Here is an 8074-nt window from a genome sequence, read left to right as displayed (position 1 = left end):
GGCGGCAGTCACGTGATTCGGCGGCCCCGCGTGAGGGCGGCCGCGGGGAGCGCGCGGTCTTGTGGGAGTTGTAGTCCTGCCGCCCAGCGCAGCCTGGGGCGGGTGGGGCAGCTCCGTGTAGCCACCGCGGAATGCGGGTGGGGACCTGCTACCACGTTGTGCTAAGGACACGGCATGGCCCTGAGGGCTTCCTGGGTCACGCTTCCCTGAGCCCATCTGTAGGGAAAATGGAGGGAATCGGGCCCTTTTCTCCTAGCCGCCATATTGCCCCGGCGAGAGACGAAGGAGCCAAGTGTTCCCTGAAAGTGACTATGCAGGTGCATGCGCAGTAGAATGTGATGCCTGCTGCCCCTTCGGTGACGTCTTGGCAAATACCCGCTTTGTGTAGGGGGATGTAAGAGGGATTTTCCGTGCCCCCGCTGGCGATGCTTTTCGATGCCAATAAAGGGATGTCTGACCAACCTGCAGCGCCTGGGCCCTTTTCTAGGTCGCCCGAATCCAGGCTGCACCTGCCTGGTCTCGAGCGACTACAATACTATTGGTGTAGTGGGCAGGATTCGCCACAGTGGGGTATGGAGACTTCGGACCCTTTGGGAGGAGTGGAGGGGTGGTCGGCCAAGAGTATGTGGTCCTGGGTGGCCAGCCTCTTCTCTGCCTGGGCGCCCTCCTCGGAATAACCCGAGATGGACAGGTCCCCTGTATAGACAAAGAAAGCCCTGCAGGGTGGGCTTTGGAAAAGCAGAGTGCCTGCTGGGCCGCCGGGGCTGTGGGTGGGTGTTCCTTACAGCCCTGAAGGCAGAGTCAGAGGCCATGCTGAGTGAATCTGCCGGGTGTGAGAGTTGCAGGAGGAAGTGGTTGTCCTCAGCAAGAGTTTGGAAACTTGACGGGAGGGGTGCTGATCCCAAGAGGACCTGTCCACCCCCACTGAAATGAGAGAGCCTTCGGATGAGGAAGAGGAAGCTCCTACCCCCGCTGAGTCCGTAGTGACTCAGAAGGTGAAGCAACAGCCGCCAATGGCCCCAGGGGGTCATGCTGCTGAGCCCCCACAGACGACAGAATTCACCGCTTACGCCCTTACACTCAGGTAGCGCTCGTGGACCTGGGCAAACAGTTTCGCCAACGGCCAGGTGAACCACTGGCTGCCTGATTATTGAGACTGTGGGATCGAAGGGTGGATGGTATTATTCTGCCCAGGAAATTGAAAAGTTGGCTTTGGTGACCCTGCATCCCTTATTGTGGCAGCAGCCGCAGGAGAGTCAGCAGCAAGGCCAAGGTGGCCATTCCCTGCTGGACTGGGTGGTAGCAGCCGTGCGGACTGTGTGGGCAGGGGAGGGGTACCCAAAACCGTTAAGTGGCAAAGGTATGCCGAATTGGCAGGTGTTACGAGAACTTAAATGCGACAAGCTATGTTTACTGTTAATACTCATGGGTTTGATGAGCGTTTTGCAGCAGGAATGAGGGCTCTCGTGCTGCAGAGTGCCCCTCAGCATCCTTTGAGTCTTGAACGGTCGTTTTGGCTCCACGTGTGGGGGAAGGACAAATGAAGTAATCACGATTTGGGACGAGGCCGAGAGCAGGCGCCAGGGGAAGGGGATTCCTGTGGTTACTGGATAGGCTGGGACCCCCTTCATGAGGAAGAACAAGCCTGTGAGCCATCTGCACCCAAATGTGGAGAGACCCTGCGGGGGCAGGGGCAGATCGAACCAAGAGAGATGGCACGCCGAATGCAGAGTCACTAGAATTATGGCAGCAGCTCCAGGAAGATCAGAACTTCATGGCAGTGCCGGTGCAGGGCCACACCCGAAGAGGGGATTAAGGAGTCAAAAGGTTGGGCACGAGCGGATCGCCTGGAGGGCCGTTTGGTGTCCACAGTCCCGCAGGGGGAGGACGCCCTGTTTATCTTTGAACAGGGTGAAGGCAGAGGTGCCCGTCTGCAGGGGACAGATGGGGACTGGACGCCATATGTGGAGTTTGCTGTACCCGCTCCTCGTGGCAGCCCAGAGAAATTCCAAGGTCCCAGATTGTATACAGATGGATGTGGTGGCCTCAGCATTAAAGTGCATGATATAAAGTTACTTTTAGGGGAGTTCCTATCCTGGCTCAGAGGAAACGAATCTGACCAGCAGCCGTGAGGACGTAGGTTCGAATCCTGGCCTCGCTCAGTGGGTTAAGGATCTGGCGGTGCCATGATCTCTGGGATAGTTTGCAGACAAGGCTTGGATCCCGCATTGCGGTGACTGAGATGCAGGCAGGCAGCTGTAGCTCTGATTGGACCCCTAGCCTGGGAACCTCCATGTGCCGAGGGTGTGGCCCTAAAAAGAAAAAAAGAAAATTACCTTTAGGAGTCAGATGAGTGCCACCGAGGGAACACAGGGTTTGTGGGTCTCCAATCCCAGAGTGTGTCCTAGGGGTAGATGGGCTTCGAGGGCTACGGTTGCAGACTCCAGTGGGGGAACTGGGTCTCTAGGCACGTGTGGTGAAGGCAGTGGTGCGGGGACTTGCTAAGCCTCCCCCTGGGCAGCTGCCAGTTCCGAGGCAGGCACACCACAAAACAGTACTCTCTCTGGAGGCCAGGAGGAAATTACAGGGACTGCAGCTGAGCTAGAAGAGGTGGGTGTCGTACAGATGGCTCCGAGCCCCTGTAACTCACCTGGATGGCTGGTGTGAAGCGGGGTGACACATCTGAAGTCACGGGGCTGGCAATCGATGAAGCCAACTTGCAGGGGCCTGGGCATGGGTCAAGTCTGAGCAGTTGTCTGGTCAGGTAAGACAAGGCTTATCCTGAGGCTGCTGTGGATAAGATACGGGCCAACCCCGGGGGAGACCTGAGAGTGTCTTGGGGACTCCGAGGGGATCAGAGGGCATTTATTCCCCTTTTAGCCTGGTTGTTGGGACCATCCTGTGCCCTGACATGAAAGCGGGCAACGTGGGACTGGACCATGGGGCAGAGATGAGTTTTATGCTGCGAAATGTACGAACGAACAGGGCGGCCCAAGCCCTGCAGGTGTTTGACCTGGGCGCCCGTTTGAGCTCCACGTATGTGTCACTCAAGACGGGTCTGGGTGGGGCTTTCGGCAAAGGTTAGGACAAGTGCAACAGCCCAGACGGTTTTGGTCTCAGTTACAGAAGGGAGCCGGGAGTGACACCTGCTGGTTGAAAAGCAACTGGCGGCTGTGTGTGCAGCCTTGCTGGTGACTGAGCATAATGGCCTCCGCTCCTGGGTGGCACAGACTACCCACCTGATAGCTGGATGCGTAAAGGATGGGGCAGTTACGCCCCACAGTGGCACAGCCCAGACGCCCGCGCAGCTGAACGGGGAGCGTATCTGTGACAGCGGAGTACTTCGTGCCAGCGGAGCTGCAGGAAGTTTGGGTCCCATAACCTTTACTGTGGAGGTGGAGCCCGAGGCCGGGCGCTGTGCGGAGGGGCCAGCGCCGATGCCAAAGAACGCCCGGTACACCGATGGGTCCAGTCGGAGCCGCCGGGCCCTTGGACGGCGGTGGCTGAGCAACCAGAGATGGTACCATCTGGTTTGAAATGGGAACAGGACAGAGCAGCCAGCGAGCTGTGTGGGTGGGGGTGGCCCACAAAAGGCCAAGGTGTCTGTTCTGGTGCGTGAGCAAGCGATTCCATCATTTGCGCCCTGGGCTCGGGTGTTCTGTCTGGGATGTGCTGGGGTGCCGTGCCGTGGAAGCTGCCCAGGTGAGGGTGAGAGGCTCTTGTTGGTTGAAAAGCGAGGGTGTGGGAACGGTATTTGGGTGAGCTCCCAGGGCCCTTGGTGTGGACGTGTCGGTTTGGGAAGACACGATCGGAAATAACCCGGCCCGTAGAAGTGCAGCTAGAGTCCCTGCTTCGCCTGTCCCTGGGGTGGCCCCTGGTCTGTGGTCAACACGGGTGGCCCCCGTACTTACTGGGCGGCAACTGGACAGACCAGTGCACGAGGGGACAGCCTTTCCTTCCGGCCCGATGACCCCCTACCCTGCAGAAGCAGCCCAGTGATCGGGGGGCGTTCAGAGCCCCACATCAGATAAACGAATCACGTGGTGGTGTTACCCCTTAGCCCTCTTTGCACCCCAAGGAGCCACCATTGTGACAGAAGCCTTGCATATGGCCTGGGTAGTTCACGTCACACACCAGCCCATTGGGCTCCTCCGTGAGGTGTATCGATGGTGAGAGGTGGCCCTACAACGTCGAATGGTTCCTGACATCTTAACAGCCTCAGAAGGCGGGGGTATGGGGTCTGACTGGCTGGGAATGTCGCGTGTACATACCAGCTGAGCAGTCTCATTCCAGCTAATCTGTAGATGCCCCAGCTACAGAAACATTCACTTCTTTTTCGTTTTTGTCTTTTTAGGACTGTACCCGCAGCATATGGAGGTTCCCAGGCTGGGGGGGGGGTCTAATCAGAGCTGTAGTCACCAGCCTACACCACAGCCACAGCAACGCCGGATCCGAGCCACATCTGCAACCTACACCACAGCGCATGGCAACACCCGATCCTTAACCCACAGAGTGAGGCCAGGGATTGAACCTGCGTCCTCATGGATACCAGACAGATTTGTTTCCGCTGCGTCACGATGGGAACTGCTGGGATACATTAACTTTGGAAAGACTAGAGGGAGAGCCTCTGAGAAAGGCGAGCCTCCCTCACGGCCAGCTGGTTGGTGGTCCTGGGGGAGAGCCTGCCTGCTGCGGATCTACTGCTGCTGCGCCTGCGGGTGCAGTGCTCCTCGCCCCTCGCCGAGGGACCTCGCGGAAGAATTAATGGGCAGCCTGTGAGGTGAAAAGACCTGAGAGGGTGGGTGTGGGGAAGAGGGAGGGACTCGGGCCCTTCTCTCCCAGCCGCACACTGTCCCTGGGAGGGTCGGAAGAGCAAGTGGTCCATGACGGTGACCATGCAGGTGCACGTGCAGTGGAATGTGATGCCTGCTGCCCCTTCGGTGACATCTTGGCAAACACCGGCTTTGTGTAGGGGCCTGGAAAAGGGACTTTCTGTGCCCCTGCTAGCGATTGTTTTGATGCCCATAAAGGGATGTCTGACCAACCTGCAGCGCCTGGGCCCTTTTCTAGGTCGCCCGAATCCAGGCTGCACCTGCCTGGGCTCAGCAACGACCAGACACCGTCACACCCAGAAAATTCAGACGAATACAAATGGAGGGACACCTGCTGGCAGCAATAGTGTCAGGGTCGGGAAGACCAAGGCTGAGGGACTGCCCTGGATGCGAGGGGATTAAAAAGATGGACAACCGGCCACTGTTTGTGGGGCTGGCATTTTGGGGACAATTGGCAAAGACGGGCTGTTCCCTCTGCGTGAGGTAGTGGTGTTACAGCATCATGCAATCCCCCAGGCGTGATCTTTGTCTGGGAGTCCTTTCGGAAAAGCCCTTTCAGAGTTCATGGTGTGGCGGCTGCTTCTCTCGAGTGCTGGGACGCAGGTTTGATCCCCAGCCCGGCACAGTGGGTTCAGGAGCTGGCGTTTCTGTTTCCGCAGCAACTACTGCTCACCCAGAACTCCGTACATCGCAGGAGGCCAAAAAATGAAAAGAGAGAAAAGTCCTTTTTCTCGGGAGCCACACACTGGGATATTTGGGGGGTGGGGGGTGCGGTGACAAGATGGCTCAGGTTCTTTTTTTTTTTGCTCTCTCTTGGGCCGCTCCCGCGGCATATGGAGGTTCCCATGCTAGGGGTCGAATCGGAGCTGTAGCCTCCGGCCTACGCCAGAGCCACAGCAACGTGGGATCCAAGCCGCGTCTGCAACCTACACCACAGCTCACGGCAACGCCGGATCGTTAACCCACTGAGCAAGGGCAGGGACCGAACCCGCAACCTCATGGTTCCTAGTTGGATTCATAAACCACTGCGCCACAACGGGAACTCCAAGATGGCTCAGGTTCTTTGGAGGCCCTGAGGCTGAGAAGAGAACCCCTCCCCTCTCCCCACGTAACTCAAAATAAAACCAAAGCCAAAACCATAATAAGAGGAAGGAAGCCCAACAGGATTTTAAAATTGAAAATCACTGTTTCAAAAATGCTAAGAAGAGCGTTCTTTCAGAAAAGCTGTCTTCTCATCAGTGTGACCTGGCTTTGCCCCGGTGTGGGACGGTGACACGAGTGGGATGGCCCTGTTTCGGGAGGAGGTGGTGGCCTGGCGTGGCATTGGCTCTCTCAAGCCCTGAGGGGCAGCGGGGTTGGGCTCAGGCTGCGTGGGGGACAGGGGGTGGGGTGGGGCGTGGGGCTGTCCAGGAAGGTGGGGGGGGCTGCGCGGCGTGATGAGGAAGTGGGAACTCTTCTGGGGACAGAGGGGTGGTGCTGGGGGCCCTGGATCCCTTTGTCCTCTCCCCGAAGCCCAGGGACCCGGGTCAAAGGTGGGACGGATGGGCCTGGAGGTGGATATAGCCCCAGATCCAAAATGCACGTGGGACTTTGTCACCTACCTACCGGAGGGCGGGTCACGAGAGATGTGTGTTCAGACTCCCCTGCTCCCAGAGCTGTACAGGCTCCCTCCCCAGAGCCCAGCCTTGGCCTCATGGCAGCCCTTCCCAAATTCCCAGCGATATGAGTTCCCACCAGGCCCCCCAGAGCCCCTGTTGGGCTGCTCTGCACTCCTGCTGAGCCCCCTCCCACGGCATTGCACACGGAGGCGGCAACACGGAGGTGCCTCTGCTTGCTTGATTCCCACCGTCTGAGGGTCTGCAAACACCTGGCAGAAACACCGCTGTGCAGTGAAGTAGCCTGGGTCCCCTGTGCTGGCATAAGCCCCTGAAAACATCACCCTGTGTGGTCCTTCAATGCTGGGGACCCAGCTGTCTTGCAAGAAATACCCCCTAATCAAATCACCACTCTTCTCTCATCAGGGAGCTGGGCCGGAGCAAGGGCTCCAGGAAAGGCCTGGGGAGCCTGGGAGGAAGAGGGAGAAGGGCGGCTTCCCGAAGACAGACGCGTCCTGCGGAAGGGCCGGGGAAGCAGAAGCCTGTGGTTCTGGGATCTTCCCAGAGCCGCCCATGGAGTGGGGGGTTCCAGTCCTGGGATGCATCCCCTGATGGGCAGGAGGAGTTGGGGAGGTGGCTAGCGGAGTCTTTGAGCTGAAGGCCTGGATCGCTGGGGCCACAGGGAACCCTGCAAAGGCGGGGACGCCGCTGAGAGGCCCCAGGAGCTGGGGCAGTGTCCCAGGAGCAGTGCCCACTGGCCACCTCCTCTTGGGAGGAGCTGAACCAGCACCCTGCCTAGTTCCCTGGACTTCTCGAATAGTTTCCTCACGTTTAAGACAGGCTAGAGAAGGTGGACGCGAAGAGCCAGACCTGTTTCCAAACGGGGTGAATCTGAGCTTCTCCCACAGAGGGCGGGGTGTCCCCACTGCCCCCCCCCCCACTGCTCTTTGTGCCCACTGACTGACTCTGTGCCCTGCAGGGATCAATCACATCGCACTGAAACGCAGAGTGAGCCATGCCTGTTCTGTCTATGCCTGCTTTTCCCACCAGCCACGGGTCAGGAGTCTAAAAGAAAACAAAAGTTGTCAAAAAGATAGATACTACTGGAGTTCCTGTCGTGGTGCGGCGGAAACGAATCCGACCAAGAACCATGAGGCTGTGGGTTCGATCCTTGGCCTCGCTCAGTGGGTTAAGGACCCGGCATTGCCATGAGCTGTGGTGTAGGTTGACGTCTCGGCTTCGATCTGGCATTGCCTGGGGCTGTGGTGTAGGCCGGCAGCTGCAGCTCCAATTGGACCTGTGGCCTGGGAACCTCCATATGCTGCAAGTGTGGCCCTAAAAAGAAAGAAAAAAAAAAGGTGCTACCAAGTGCTGTTGAGAATGTGGAGAAACGGGAACCTTCACATTGTGCTAGTGGGGATGTAGGACAATGAGGCCATTTAAAATTTTTATATTATTTTATTTTATCTTTTGCTTTTTAGGGCCACACCTGTGGCACATGGAGGTTCCCAGGCTAGGGGTCGAATCAGAGCTGCAGCTGCCGGCCTCCACCACAGCCACAGCCACAACAACGTGGGATCTGTGCCACAACTGCAACCTACACCACAGCTCACGGCAACGCCGGATCCTTAAGGATCCTTAACCCAC

Source organism: Phacochoerus africanus, chromosome 5, assembly GCF_016906955.1.
Source record: "Phacochoerus africanus isolate WHEZ1 chromosome 5, ROS_Pafr_v1, whole genome shotgun sequence".
Lineage (NCBI taxonomy): Eukaryota > Metazoa > Chordata > Mammalia > Artiodactyla > Suidae > Phacochoerus > Phacochoerus africanus.
The sequence above is the reverse complement of the archived record's forward strand: the minus strand, read 5'-3'. Positions refer to the sequence as shown.